The following is a 14,919-nucleotide window of genomic DNA, read 5'->3' on the forward strand; positions in this document are numbered from 1 at the left end:
ACACAGTTAGAAAAAAGGCCAGCTCTAAGATCAAACAACTGAATGGAATGATTACTTTGAGTGGTATCTAGAAGCTTCTAAAAGAGATCTAGAAGCTTCTACAAGAGGAAATGATAGCATAACTTCTTTGCAGGAAACCAACAATTAATTGTTTGAAACTGTATCAGAACTAAAAAAAATCTGCTATAGTACTCTGACTCTGTCTGTCTCTCTCCCTCTCCCTCTGCTTTTCCCATGTGTCCTCTTCTATCTGGATTGCCTGGCACAGATGCTCTCTCTTTCTCTTCCAACTCCTCTGCCTCCTACTTCTCCCTCTTCCCCAATAAGGGGAAAAGAAATCAGAAGTGATTATAGCTCCCTTTAAGGAGAAATGTATTACAGGGAGAGGTGAACCATCCTTGGTGGTTATGTACACATCCCGGACTCAAACAGAACTTAGATTCTTAGCTAAGGAATTTCCAAATCTAAGTCATGATCCATTGTTGTTGTTTTTTTCCCCCATTGGGTTTTGCTAAGGAATCTGAGTTAACCATCTGAACCAAAAGCCCAGGTTTTCAAATCTATATTAATAATACAGCTGTTAGTTTCTGAAAGCAAAGCAAGGGAATGAATAAAGCAGAATGAAAACATCATTTCTTGGATTCTGAACCATAGGCTTACAATGAATGCAAGGCATTAGCTCAGAAATTGTTTGAACTTATGCCAGAGCATTTTCCAAAAATCATACACTGGACAGAGATTCAACAGTTGCAAGCAAAGATAGAATGAATCAATTATGGACTATCATGAAAAGTTTGAAAGAAACTTTCAAGCAACATTCTGACTTGACACCTGAATTATTCCTAACCTCCAAAATAATCCTTTGCTTAACTTTGCCTTTTTAGAATGTTTAGATGAGGATTTGGCTACTGTAGTCAAAAGCCACAAGCCAGGTTGGTCCAAGTTACACACAAATGCACTTGCTATACTGGCTGACCAACTTTTCAAAACCATTGTTGTTCAGTCGCTCAGTCATGTCTGACTCTTTGCAACCCCACAGACTGCAGCATGCCAGGCCTCCCTGTCCTTCACTACCTCCCAGAGTTTGCTCAAACTCTGTCCATTGAATCGGTGATATCATCCATCATCCTCAATTCATCCCCTTCTCCTCCTGCCTTCAATCTTTCCAAGCACAGGGTCTTTTCCAATGAGTTGGTTCTTCACATCAGGTGGCCTAAGTACTGGAGCTTCAGCTTCAGCATCAGTCATTCCAAAGAATATTTCAGGGTTGATTTCCTATAGGATTGACTGGTTTGATCTCCTTGCTGTCCAAGGGGCTCTCAAGAATCTTCTCCAGCACCATAGCTCGAAAGCATCAATTCTTTGGCTCTCAGCCTTCTTTATGGTCCAACTCTCACATCCATACATGACTAATGGAAAAACCATAGCTTTGACTATACGGACCTTTGCTTTTTAATACACTGTCTAGGTTTATCATAGCTTTTCTTCCAAGGAACAAGAGTTTTTTAACTTCATGGCTGCAGTCACTGTCTCCAGTGATTTTGGAGCCCAAGAAAATAGTCTGTCACTGTTTCCATTTTCCCCCCATCTATTTGCCATGAAGTGATGGAACAAGATGCCATGATCTTAGTTTTTTAAATGTTGAGTTTTAAGCAGGTTTTTCACTCTCCTCTTTCACTTTCATCAAGAGGCTCTTTAGTTCCTCTTTGCCTTCTGTCGCTAGAGTAGTATCATCTACATATCTGAAGTTGTGGATTTTTCTCCCAGCAATCTTGATTCCAGCTTGAGATTCATCCAGCCCAGCATTTTGCATGATGTACTCTGAATATATGTTAAATAAGCTGGGTGACGATATACAGCCTTGATGCACTCCCTTCCCAATTTTGAGCCAGTCTGTTGTTCCATGTCTGGTTCTAACTGTTGCTTCTTAACCTGCATTCAGGTTTCTCAGAAGGCAAGTAAGGTCATATTCCCATCTCTTTTAAAGTTTTCTACAGTTTGTTGTGATCCATGCAGTCAAAGACTTTAGCATAGTCAATGAAGTAGATTTTTTCTGTAATTCTCTTGCTTTTTCTATGATCCAGTGGATGTTGGCAATTTGATCTCTGGTTCCCCTGCTTTTTCTAAATTTGGCTTATACATCTGGAAGTTCTCAGTTCATGTACTGTTGAAGCCTAGCTTGAAGGATTTTGAGCATTACCTTGCTAGATGTGAAGGAGATATCTATGAAAATTATGAACCTTCAATTGTGCCAATTAAGTATACAGCACCAGTCAAAGGTTAACCAATCTCTGTTTAATCCCCAACAAGCAGAGAAAGCTAGCTTGAAGGAAACAATACATCTCTTCAGAATTCTGATCCTGAGGGAATAAATACTATGAGGAGAACCTGATTTTCTCTACCTGTGCCTTGAGACCAGAGCTCTCAGGATCACTCATTTAGCTCATCTCTGATTCCTAAGACTAAAAAAAGGAGTGGAATAAACTCTTTTTAAAATTTAACTTATTCCAACTGTTTTTACAACTAGTAAGTTTTATATTGTAATATCTGATTCATGACTAAGTTTAGAAAATGAAGCTATGAGATCTTCCATTCTCTCTGATAGTACGTTTGCTGCTGCTAAGTCGCTTCAGTTGTGTCCAACTCTGTGTGACCCCATAGACAGCAGCCCACCAGGGTCCTCCGTCCATGGGATTTTCCAGGCAAGAGTACTGGAGTGGGGTGCCATTGCCTTCTCTGGATAGTACGTTTATGCATGCACTATTTTTGTTCTTACTTTGCATGGTTATAATCAAATTTAACTTGTAAGTAAGCTCTACTTAATTGGATTAAAAGAAATTAAACACTTATGTGAAAGTGTTAGTTGCTCAGTCATGTCCAACTTTTTGTGATCCCATGGACTCTAGCCTACCAGGCTCCTGTGTCCATGGAATTCTCCAGGCAAGAATACTGGAAAGGGTTGCCATTTCCTTCTCCAAGGAGTCTTCCTGATCCAGGGATTGAACCTGAATCTCTGACATTTCAGGCAGATTCTTTACCATCTGCGCCACCAGGGAAGCTGTACTTATAAAAATTTTTTAAAAAATAAAAATACAGAAGGTAACTGGCTAGAATTAACTTCAAGTTCGTGTGAACTGTAAGGTATTCAAAATTCAATTAATACCTGGTATTAATGTTTAAGTTTGTTGATCTAATTAATATAGACCTGTGTTTAGAATCATCAACATTAAGTACAATACTTCCATTGTGTCTGTATTTAATATAAGCTAAATAAAATCTTGTATCTTTTAGAAATCTGTTAGCAAGGAAAGTGACTTGATGTGAAGAAATGTTTAAGGAAAGAAAATGTAAAGGGGATAAGAGCTTTTAGATAAACTGTATTAAGAATAATTATGCTTCAGGAATGTCTATCTAAAATATTCTCTCTAGATTCTGATAACATGAAATTCTAGAGTTGTGCTAAATTAAGTGATTTATTGAGGTTTATTGAATAGCTAGGTCATTCACAAACAAGATACTGAAACATTAATTGTCAAATGGTTTCCTTTTACAGAGAAACAAAAGGTTTAGAACTATTAATAAATGTTTGGTGCCACATTGAGACATTTTATATAAGAAAGCACATTTTTCAAGAAATTATTTGGATTTATGTTTCATGGATGCTTAAGAAAAGTAGCGTGTATGATTTTAGTAAAGAAGGTATGAGGAAAGGAATTGCATTTTATTAAGGGAAAAGGACGTAGGGCTGACTTATAGGCGGCTATTTCTGGATGGAATAAAATAAAGTGATGGTACAGAAAGCGGTGAAAGATTTATGGAAAGTTGACCCCAAGAAAAGAGTTTTATGCATGGTCAGGATTGACTAAGTTTATTTTTTTATTTTTATTTTTTGATTAAGTTAAAAATAAATTTGAGTAAATGAATTTAAAAGTAGGCTGGTGCAAAATTTGAATTGGGCTTTTCTCTCTGACACGTTTTCTTAAGATGTTGAACTTCCTTTGATAATAAATTTTAAGTTCTTTACCTTTTAAGTGATCTGTTCTGTATTTGCCTTTGAAATATTTTATTATTACTTTGGCTAAGTGAATAACTATTATATCACAGTGACTATTGTATCCTATGAGTGTTCTAAGCCCTTTTGGTATTTTCTGACAAAATTTTCTAAATCAAATTCTAATGAGGTACTTTTGACCTTTAGCTAACCTTGGGATATTTAAAGGGCCCCTGAAGCATCCCAAAGAGAGATATTAAACTGCTGCTGCTGCTGCTAAGTCGCTTCAGTCGTGTCTGACTCTGTGTGACCCCATGGACTGCAGCCCACCAGGCTCCTCTGTCCATGGGATTTTCCAGGCAATTGGTGTGTAAATTGAATGAGAAATTTTGTCAAGTGAATGATAAATCTTCTCAGGTTATAAATGCTTACTAGAAGGCAATGGCACCCCACTCCAGTACTCTTGCCTGGAAAATCCCATGGACGGAGGAGCCTGGTGGGCTGCAGTCCATGGGGTTGCTAAGAGTTGGACCTGACTGAGCGACTTCACTTTCATTTTTCACTTTCATGCATTGGAGAAGGAAATGGCAACCCACTCCAGTGTTCTTGCCTGGAGAATCCCAGGGATGGCGGAGCCTGGTGGGCTGCCGTCTATGGGGTCGCACAGAGTTGGACACGACTGAAGTGACTTAGCAGCAGCAGCATTAGTAATACAGATATACCAGAAATTATATAGAATTCCTAAAGATATGACATGTTCTTATAAAATGTTATCAGTAATAATTCTAGTTATTATCCCAAACTGTTGTGCGTCATAGCAGTAACAAAGTTTCTTTGTCAACTGCATTGTAATCAGATTTTAAACATGCCTACTTAAGTCTTTTGTCATTATAGACAGTTATGGTTTTATTCTTATGCCTTTGGGAAATGCTTCCTCTTCAAGATTTATAGGAAGAAATTTTGGATAAATGTAAGTTTCTGACCTTCAGACTATAATGTTGAACTGGGTAAGAAATTAAAGAATTCTAATGGGAAACCCAATAGCTTCATAAAACTCTTAACAAAAAGGATTAGTTACATGAGACTGAATGAACTGGTGAATATTGTTATAAAATTTATGGCTTTTTATCTGAAAAATTACTAGTTTAAATCCGTGTTTTCCATGTATAAGGAAACCTTCCCCTCCAACTAATTATGACTTACAGTAATTTTGGTAAATTGTAACTTTATAAGAAGAATTAAGAGATGGGAATACCAGACTACCTGACTTGCCTCTGGAGAAATCTGTATGCAGGTCAGGAAGCAACAGTTAGAAGTGGACATGGAACAACAGGCTGGTTCCAAACAGGAAAAAGGAGTACATCAAGGCTGCATATTGTCACCCTACTTATTTAACTTATATGCAGAGTACATCATGAGAAATGCTGGGCTGGATGAAGCACAAGCTGGAATCAAGACTGTCAGGAGAAATATCAATCACCTCAGATATGCAGATGACACCACCCTTATGGCAGAAAGAGGAGAGTGAAAAAGCTGGCTTAAAGCTCAACATTCAGAAAACTAAGATCATGGCATCTGGTCCCATCACTTCACAGCAAATATATGGGGAAACAGTGGCAGATTTTATTTTGGGGGGGGGGGAGCTCCAAAATCACTGCAGATGGTGACTACAGCCATGAAATTAAAAGATGCTTACTCCTGGAAGGAAAGTTATGACCAACCTAGACAGCATATTAAAAAGCAAAGACATTAATTTGCCAACAAAAGTCCATCTAGTCAAGACTATGGTTTTTCCAGTAGTCATGTATGAACGTGAGAGTTGGACTATAAAGAAAGCTGAGTGCCGAAGAATTGATGCTTGTGAACTGTGGTGTTAGAGAGACCCTTGGACTGCAAGGAGATCCAACCAGTCCATCCTAAAGGAGATCAGTCCTGAAAATTAATTGGAAGGACTGATGTTGAAGGTGAAACTCCAATCTTTGGCCACCCGATGCAAAGAGCTGACTCATTTGAAAAGACCCTGGTGCTGGGAAAGATTGAAGGTGGGAGGAGAAGAGGACAAAAGAAGATGAGATGGTTGGATGGCATCACCAACTCAATGGATATGAGTTTGGGTAAACTCCAGGAGTTCGTAATGGACAGGGAGGCCTGGCATGCTGTGGTCCATGGGGTTGCAAAGAGTCGGACACGACTGAGCTGAACTGAAATTTGTTTTGAAGCTATCTCATTAATCTATCTTTGGATGAAAATCAGATGCCCCAAGCCTGCAACCAGGGAATTATTTATATTGGAAAAAACATCATTTAAAGGACTCTCTACAACCCAGATGGAAAGGCCCTCACCAAGTATACTTAACTAGCTCATGTGCAGCAAAACTAAAGGGAATTGGATTCATATTTCCCACTTAAAAAGGACCCTTGCACTGGACTGTATGGAGAGGTCTGCTGACCTCAAACTCACCTAAAATTATGCTCAAAGAGAGGAGAAACTACACTCACATCAGGAAGAGAAGAAGGCAACATCAGAGATAGGTTATCTAAGATGCTGGGCATGATTTATATGATCATTTATAATGTTTTCATGACTTCTTGGACCTTTGTATATAAATCAAATGTTTTTCTATCATTGACACCATCCTATAGCAGTTTTAAAAATCAACCCAATTATTGGTTATGTGGCTAATTACCTGTGTCTAAGTACTTCTGGATTACCTTGGTGAAGATTTCTCCACTCCAAGGCCCTGCCTGGATGGCTTTCAGGAAATTTATTTTAGAAGAAAGAAAGTTCAGTTGTATTCAGGCTACTCTGGGATCCTCTCATCTGGCCAATTAATAATACCTGCTCTGACCCTGGCCATACATACAAATTTTCTTTTAGGGTCACTCAAGCTCAATCAGAACAATAAGCTAAGTCTCAATCAAAAATTGTAACCTCCTGTTGAGGCTTCTGGTTCAGATGACAGAATAGAAGGACGTGCACTTATCTCCTCCTGTGAGACCACCAAAACTGCAGCTAGCTGAAGAAAAACCACTGACAGGAGGATGCTGGATGCCACCAAAAAAAGATACCCACATCTGAAGATGAAGAAGAAGCCACAGTGAGACAGTAGGATGGGCACAATCACAATAAAATCAAATCCCATAGCCACCAGGTGGGTGAATAATAACCCACGAACTGGAGAATAATAATATCAAATAAGTTCTTGCACTATTGTGAAGGTTCTGAAGCCCACATCAGGTTTCCCTGCCTGGAGATCTGACAAAGGGACTGGGAATCCCCAAGGAATCTGGCCATGAGGGCCAGTGGGATTTGATTATAAGACTGCCAGAGGTCTGGGGGAAATAGAGACTCAAGCCTTGGAGATCACAAACAAAATTTGGCATGCACCAAGACCCAGAAGAGAGCCGTGACCCCACGGGAGACCGAACCAAAACTACCTTCTAGTGTTGGAGAGCCTCCTGTGAAGGCATGGTCTGCAGGGGCTCAGTGCAGGGACAGGGGCACTGGAAGGGCCCCCTTGGTGTAAACCCTCTTGGAGTTCACCATTAATCCCATCATAGAGCCCACAGACCCCAGGGCTGGGTCACCTCTGGCCAAACAACTATAAGGGAGGGAGTGCAACCCCACCCCTCAGCAGATAATTGGATTAAAGCTTTACTGAGCAAGGCCCTGCCCACCAGAACAAGACCCAGTTTTTCCCATCACCAGTCCCTCCCATCAAGAAGCTTGCTGCTAGGTCGCTTCAGTAGTGTCTGACTGTGCAACCCCATAGACGGCAGCCCACCAGGCTCCCCCGTCCCTGGGATTCTCCAGGCAAGAACACTGGAGTGGGTTGCCATTTCCTTCTCCAATGCATGAAAGTGGAAAGTGAAAAGTGAAAGTGAAGTCACTCAGTCGTATCCGACTCTTCCCGACCCCATGGATTGCAGCCTGCCAGGCTCCTCCATCCATGGGATTTTCCAGGCAAGAGTACTGGAGTGGGTTGCCATTGCCTAAGGCTTTTAGCTTTATCCATCAGAGGGCAGACAGAACAAATAAGAAGCATAGTCTTATAGCAGCTAAAACAAAAATCGTATTACAGAAAGTTAATCATGATGAAAAAGCAGACAGTTATGTCCCAGATGAAGGAACAAGATAAAATCCCAGAAAAACAACTAAATGGAGATAGGTAACCTTCCAGAAAAAGAATTCGGAATAATGATAGTGAACATGATCCACGATCTCGGGAAAAGAATGGAGGCAAAGATTGAGAAGATGCAAGAAATGTTTACCAAAGACCTAGAAGAAATAAAGAACAAACAGAGACGAATAATACACTAGAAGGAAGCAACAGCAGAATAACTGAGACAGAAGAATGGATAAAATGACCTGGAGGACAGAATGGTGGAAATCAATGCCACAGAACAGAATATAGAAAAAAGAGTGAAAAGAAATGAAGATAGCCTAAGAGACCTCTGGGACAACATCAACATTCACATTATAAGGGTCCAAGAAGAAGAAGAGAGAAAGGACCTGAGAAAACATTTGAAGAGATAATAGCTGAAAACTTCCTGAACATGGCAAAGGAAATAGTCAACCAAGTTCAGGAAGCACAGAGTCCCAGGAAGGATAAACCGAACGAGGAACACACCAAGACAGATAGTAATCAAACTGACAAAAACTAAAGACAAGAGATAAAATATTAAAAGCAACAAGGGAAAAATGACAACATACAAGGGAACTCCCATCAGGCTATCAGCTGATTTCTCAAAAGGAACTCTACAAGCCAGAAGGGCATGGCATAATCTATTTAAAGTGATGAAAGGGAAGAACCTACAACCAAGTCTTGCTACCCAGCAAGACTCTCCTTCAGATTTGATGAAGAAATCAAAAGCTTTCCAGACAAGCAAAAGTTGAAAAGAATTCAGCACTACCACACCAGCTTTACAACAAATGCTACAGGAACTTCTCTAGGCATGAAACAGAAGAGAAGGAAAAGACCTACACAAAATAAACCCAAAATAATTAAGAAAATATTGACAATTATCGTAATATAAATTAATTCAATGTACCAACCAAAAGACATAGACTGGCTGGGCAGATGAAAACGTGCATATATGCACTTCCACTTACCACATCACTCTGCTTGCTCCCCTCAAATTGTATGCAATTATTTTATATTGTTAGGTTAATCATGTTCCCAATATGGCTTGCAATTGTAATTATCTGTCTGGCTATTGATTGTGAAAACCGATAAACATCTCATACTCGTGATTATGTAACTATTACTTACTTAATACCATTGTATCATGATTGGTCAATGGAAAAATAATGGAACTCTATATCACCAAATTAAGATCGAATAGAAGAACGTGTAATCACTTCTTGAAATCCAGATGCATATCAGAATTATCTTGAAACTTTTTGAAAAATACAAATGCTCAGGTATTGCCTTTTTTCTCCAGAGCTCCAGATGTTTTTAATGAGTAGTCATATTTAGAAACAACTGGACTATAGGATCTTTTACTTTTATCTAGTTAGTTTCACTCTTTCTATTTCATATTCAGTACTCCCATTTCATTTAGTTTATGTTCTCCCACTTCTCTATCTCTTCTTTTTTAATGTTCTTTCTCAAGAATTTATCAAGCACAGTAGAAAAGCTTTTGTATACATGTGTATGCTGCTGCTGCTAAGTGGCTGCAGTCGTGTCTGACTCTGTGCGACCCCATAGACGGCAGCCCACCAGGCTGCCCCGTCCCTGGGATTCTCCAGGCAAGAACACTGGAGTGGGTTGCCATTTCCTTCTCCAAAGCATGAAAGTGAAAAGTGAAAGTGAAGTCGTTCAGTCATGTCTGACTCTTAGCGATCCCATGGACCGCAGCCTACCAGGCTCCTCTGTCCTTGGGATTTTCCAGGCAAGAGTACTGGAGTGGGGTGCCATTGCCTTCTCCGATACATATGTATAATACATATATTTTAGAAAACTTATGAATTTTTGCCTAACTAAAAAAAAATATGACAGTTTGATTCCATTTGTTTGACTTAATATGAATAGAATGCTAGATTTCTTATTAAAATATATATATGCAATAAGCAACAAGGGTTTACTGTATAGCATAGTGAACTATAGTCAATATCTTATAATAACCTATGATGGAAAATAATTTCAAAAATAATGTATGTGTATTTTTATATCTGAATCACCATGCTGTGCACCTGCAACATTGTAAGTCAACTATACTTCAATAATATATATATATGTATATTTTTTTAAAGATGATAAACCTGTGACATCAGGAAATTAGACAATACCTATATATTATTACCCTTAGAGACAGTGATTGGTATGGACCTAACTGGGTCAGATGACCAGAGGTTCACTGGGCTGCACTTAATGGAACTCAGTGAATTTGTGGTACTAATTTATGATCTTGGCTTCCACCAGGATGGATAGGAAGATGCATCCTGGGATTCCCATGGACTCAAGGTCATATGTAACAGATATCTATCATTTGTATGAGTCTGATGGGCCAAGAGATCTGTCTTCCACGAGAATGACCATTTAGCAGCTATTTTTGTGCCTTCAAAAGGACTGGGGAATGTAATGGGCCATATCAAAGCCTTAAGATTCACTCCACAGGCTTTAAATGATAGTAACCAGGCTATTAGCCTATTGAATTCTGAGGTGTCTATGACGAGAAAAGTGGTGCTACAAAACCACATTGCCCTTTAGATCCTTACTGCATCTCAGGGAGGGGACCTGTGCCATAATTGAGACTGAATGCTGTGTTTTCATACCTGACGATTATAATGCTTCAGTATATAATTAGTGAACCATATGAAAAACCTGATTTCTGCCTTAAGTGACCAACTCCCTAATCTTGATAACCTCTTCAAAAACTGGTTTGGTGTAGGAAGTTCTTGGCTTAAATATTTACTATAACTCTATTAATGCTATTAGCTATAGTTTGTAATTTGCTTTTTTTACAAAATTATCATTTCTTGTATTACCAAATGTGACTGAGCCTCTGACAAAAATAATGATGACTAGGTGACTTGAAGCAGTTGGTCAAATACATAATTTTGTATCCAATCAATGATTTTAATAGTGTACTCTAGATATGGGAAGATGCAGTAAGAGAGAATTTTTTCCTGGACCATAATAGATTAGAAGATAGGTGGTCCAAAGATCTTTAATTATTGTTAATAAGACCTAATCCAATAAAAGCACATGAGTGGCCTATTAGTAAAGTCTTCACCAGACCTAGGAATGAGCACCTTGGGAAGAAATGGTTATGAAATGCCTCCCAAAGCATGGTCAAATTTATGACCACGATGGGCCCCTGTCAACTTCATAAATTTGAAGTGGCAAACTGGCACTTGCCATCTACCTCTACAAGGATTAAATCATGTGCTGCTGCAGCTACTGACCTTCAATACCCGCCTGTAGGGAGTTCAGGGTCAGGAAAGGAGACACTCTGCTCTGGAAATGATGGGCAGAATAGGTGTTCAGATAGTTAGATATTTTCAGGAGTTGATTTTTTGAGCCCAATTCTTACATCTCATATCTAGAAAAACACTAAATTCCTTCCTGGTGACTTCTACTCCTCCTGACTAGCAGAAATCTTCAGCAAAAATAAGTGCTTAACTGCATGAATTCCTCCTTCATCAAAATCATATATATACTGACCTCCTACCTCTTCGGAGCAGTTTCTCAGAGATATCTGAAATGCTGTCCCCTGGGCTATAGCCTAGTCCTCATTTTGTCCCAAATAAAACTTAACTTGCAACTCTCAAGTTGTGCTTTTTAGTCAGCACTACTTTGGCATAAATAAGTTTAAAATAATGCATTTTAAACTTATGGCAGCTGAGAAATAGCCGATGTAGGACAAGCTCTCTATTCTCCCCATATGTACCTAAAAGGAGGATATGTATTTCCCCGTGTGAAGGTGCTCCCCATCTTCTTTCCCATATCATTATCACTGGAGGAAAATAACCATTATCCCTGGATCCAAAATAATCATTATCACTGGCACTGAGATGCATCTGTACAAACAAATCTTACTTAAGTAACCCTTAACCTCCATGAGCTTTCCCATGTACTAACCTTACAATATATAAGGTAATTTATCACCTATAGAAGCCCAAATTTCTTTGGCTTTATTTTGTCACTTCACAAGTTTATTACCTTTTGCTAAAATAGTATACAAGCTCCCAAGGCTAAGCACCTCTTTGGGTTTCACTTCCTTTCCATGTATGTAAAATTAAAATATTAACATCAAGTAAATTTGTATCACTTTCTCCTGTTAATCTGCCTTTTGTCAGTTTAATTTGCAGGCTCCAAGCACCAAAACCTAAGAGAGTACAGAAAAAATTTTTTCCTCTCTTACACTATATTTTACTAGTATTTGTTTCCTTGTGGTTATTATTTTTATTTCACAGTTCCTCAACAGTGACCCAGAGATGCTCTGGGCTGGGCTTTTTGTTGTAAGGATTGTTCTGTGCCTGTAGGCTGTTTAGCAGAATCCCTGCCTTCTACTCATCAGATGCAGTAGCACAGGTGTGACAAGCGAAAATATCTCCAGACATTGCCAAATTTCCCCTGGGAAGCAAAATCATCCAAGGTTGAGACCTACAGGTCTCTGCAGATTATCTACTAGCACCTCCATGGTGGAAACTATATTATGGTGCACTGCAGGACATATCTTTCCAATTCCTGAGGCATGTTGGTAGCTTGAAACTGACCAGTGTGGGAGTATTTACATTATAGGCGATGACAAACACTACAAATTAGGGGTTGATTTTTGTTGTTGTTGTTGGTTGTCTAGAGTAAAGCTGAAAATGTTAATGTAGACTAATTCCGTATGTCACCATTACACTATGAATACCACAGAACAATGATTAAATATCTTACAGTATTTACAATTATTATCTGATTCAGAAATCAGTTGCATTATTGAGGAATCATAAAGTTACATTTCAAGAACAAAAAGTGCTCAACTGGGGAGGGTCAAATAAATTGAGAATAAAGAATTAGATTTGGTCAAATAAAGTTGCTTATTGGAATAGCAAGTAAGAAAGCTTGAGATGTGTTAAGGAAGTGGGAAAGTTGAGAAATGACTATTCAAATAATTCTTTGAGTGCTGAAAGGGAACAGAGATAGGAGTATTTAGCTGGAAGGCAGGAAAGGCTGAATTCATGAGTTTTTTTTTAATATATGGGAGATAATAAGGCACATTAAGATATTGTTTTGTATGAAAGGTAAAGTCTTTTGTATGTTTAAAAGGACAAGGTCCAGAGAAGAAAAGGAGTAGGGACAATTGCTGGCCTCAGATAAAAAACAATATATATGTTTATTATGAAGTGCCAAATAAATTAATCAATGTGAAAATACCTCAGAAATATATAGTACTAACAAGTTGTTATATACTAACAAGTACTATCAAGCCACTGTTCAGGTCATGATGGTTTTGCTATATCCAGGTTCCACTTGCAAATTCAGAGTGAAGAAGATCAGCCCTGGGATTTCTTTGGAAGGAATGATGCTAAAGCTGAAACTCCAGTACTTTGGCCACCTCATGCGAAGAGTTGACTGATTGGAAAAGACTCTGATGCTGGAGGGATTGGGGGCAGGAGGAGAAGGGGACGACAGAGGATGAGATGGCTGGATGGCATCACTGACTGGATGGACACGAGTCTGAGTGAACTCCGGGAGTTGGTGATGGACAGGAAGGCCTGGAGTGCTGCGATTCATAGGGTCGCAAAGTCGGACACGACTGAGCGACTGAACTGAACTGAATCACAAATTTCTATTATAGTAGATCATGGTTCCGCTGATCTATTTAGGCTCAAGACAAAAACCTTACAAAGTAAATCTTTGAAGTCTCAGTTCCATTTACTCATTTAAAAGTTTGAAAACAGTATTCAAATTAACTTGCTGAGATCAGAACCTATACTTCCCGTTTTGTTTTCCTACTGTTTCATTGAATAAACAAATGTGCTTTGTGATCCTTATCAGTTTTGTAATTTCGCTTTTCCTTTTTTCCTGTGGCCCTTTATACAAAGAGCAGAAGAGTTAAGACAACCGATAGCCTCGTCGTTAAAAACGATTTAAAGACGGAAAAGCATTTCACGGATCGAACAGGAAAAAATTCTAGGAAACAACGTGAGGTAGGTTAACAAGTACTTCCCGCCAGGCCTGAAGGTGGATGAGACAGTATCTCTGCGCAAGGAGGGGGGCCCAGAGAGCACGAGAAATAGGCAGTGAGCTCTTGTCAACCACAGCGACGCCAGTTCACCACGGGCGGGTAGAGGGAACGCAGGGCAAGGGGTTAATCCTGGGCAAGATAGTACGTGAAAGGCTGCACGCCCAATGGGTCTCGGGGAAAGGAACCGTCATTAAGGGGGCTGGATGGGGCGCGGACCGCAAGAACATGGGGCGTTCAGCACACTGAACGAGAGGAGCCTCAGACCCAGTCGTCACACACGCAAGCCGAAGGGAAGCAGTATCGGCTGTGGCGGACGGAATACCCTTCTCCCTTCACCTGCCTATCGCCGCCGGTGAGGCTCCGCAGGTGCCTTCCCTAACGCCGCAGACGGAAATGACGTGACCCAGTTCCGCTTTGTTCGTCTTGGCCTGGCCCTGTTAGTCCCGCCTCCCGGCCCCGCCTCTCCGCTCCCGGCTATTGTGCCTAAGTTTTGGCTACCTGAGTGTGAAAGAGCTTGGACTGTCAGAGCTCTCCGGCGATTGTCAAATGCGCAGAAGCAGAGGGTTTGGGACAGCAGGCAAGCCGAAGGGACATTCTGAGAGTTGGGCTCAACATTTTATAACACCCGGTTACTTCAACCAAGGACTTGAAATATTGGAGAAATGTGGTGAAAGCCTTTCTACTGACTGAATTACAGTTCAGTCGCTCATAAGCGACTCTATGCGACCCCATAGACTGCAG

At 39.8% G+C, this 14,919-nt stretch overlaps 1 protein-coding gene across 1 annotated transcript in view; it reads right to left on the bottom strand.

The window, feature by feature from the left end:
* C15H11orf65 (chromosome 15 C11orf65 homolog) overlaps nt 1–11,470 on the bottom strand; it is a 113,720-nt gene extending 102,250 nt beyond the window's left edge. The window contains exon 1 of the mRNA XM_061440225.1: nt 11,402–11,470. The gene's annotated coding sequence lies outside the window, so the exon portion shown is untranslated. The remainder of the gene's footprint in view (nt 1–11,401) is intronic.
* Nucleotides 11,471–14,919: the final 3,449 nt, after the last annotated feature.

The sequence above is a fragment of the Bos javanicus genome, chromosome 15 (genome assembly GCF_032452875.1).
Source record: "Bos javanicus breed banteng chromosome 15, ARS-OSU_banteng_1.0, whole genome shotgun sequence".
In the NCBI taxonomy this organism is placed as follows: Eukaryota; Metazoa; Chordata; class Mammalia; order Artiodactyla; family Bovidae; genus Bos; species Bos javanicus.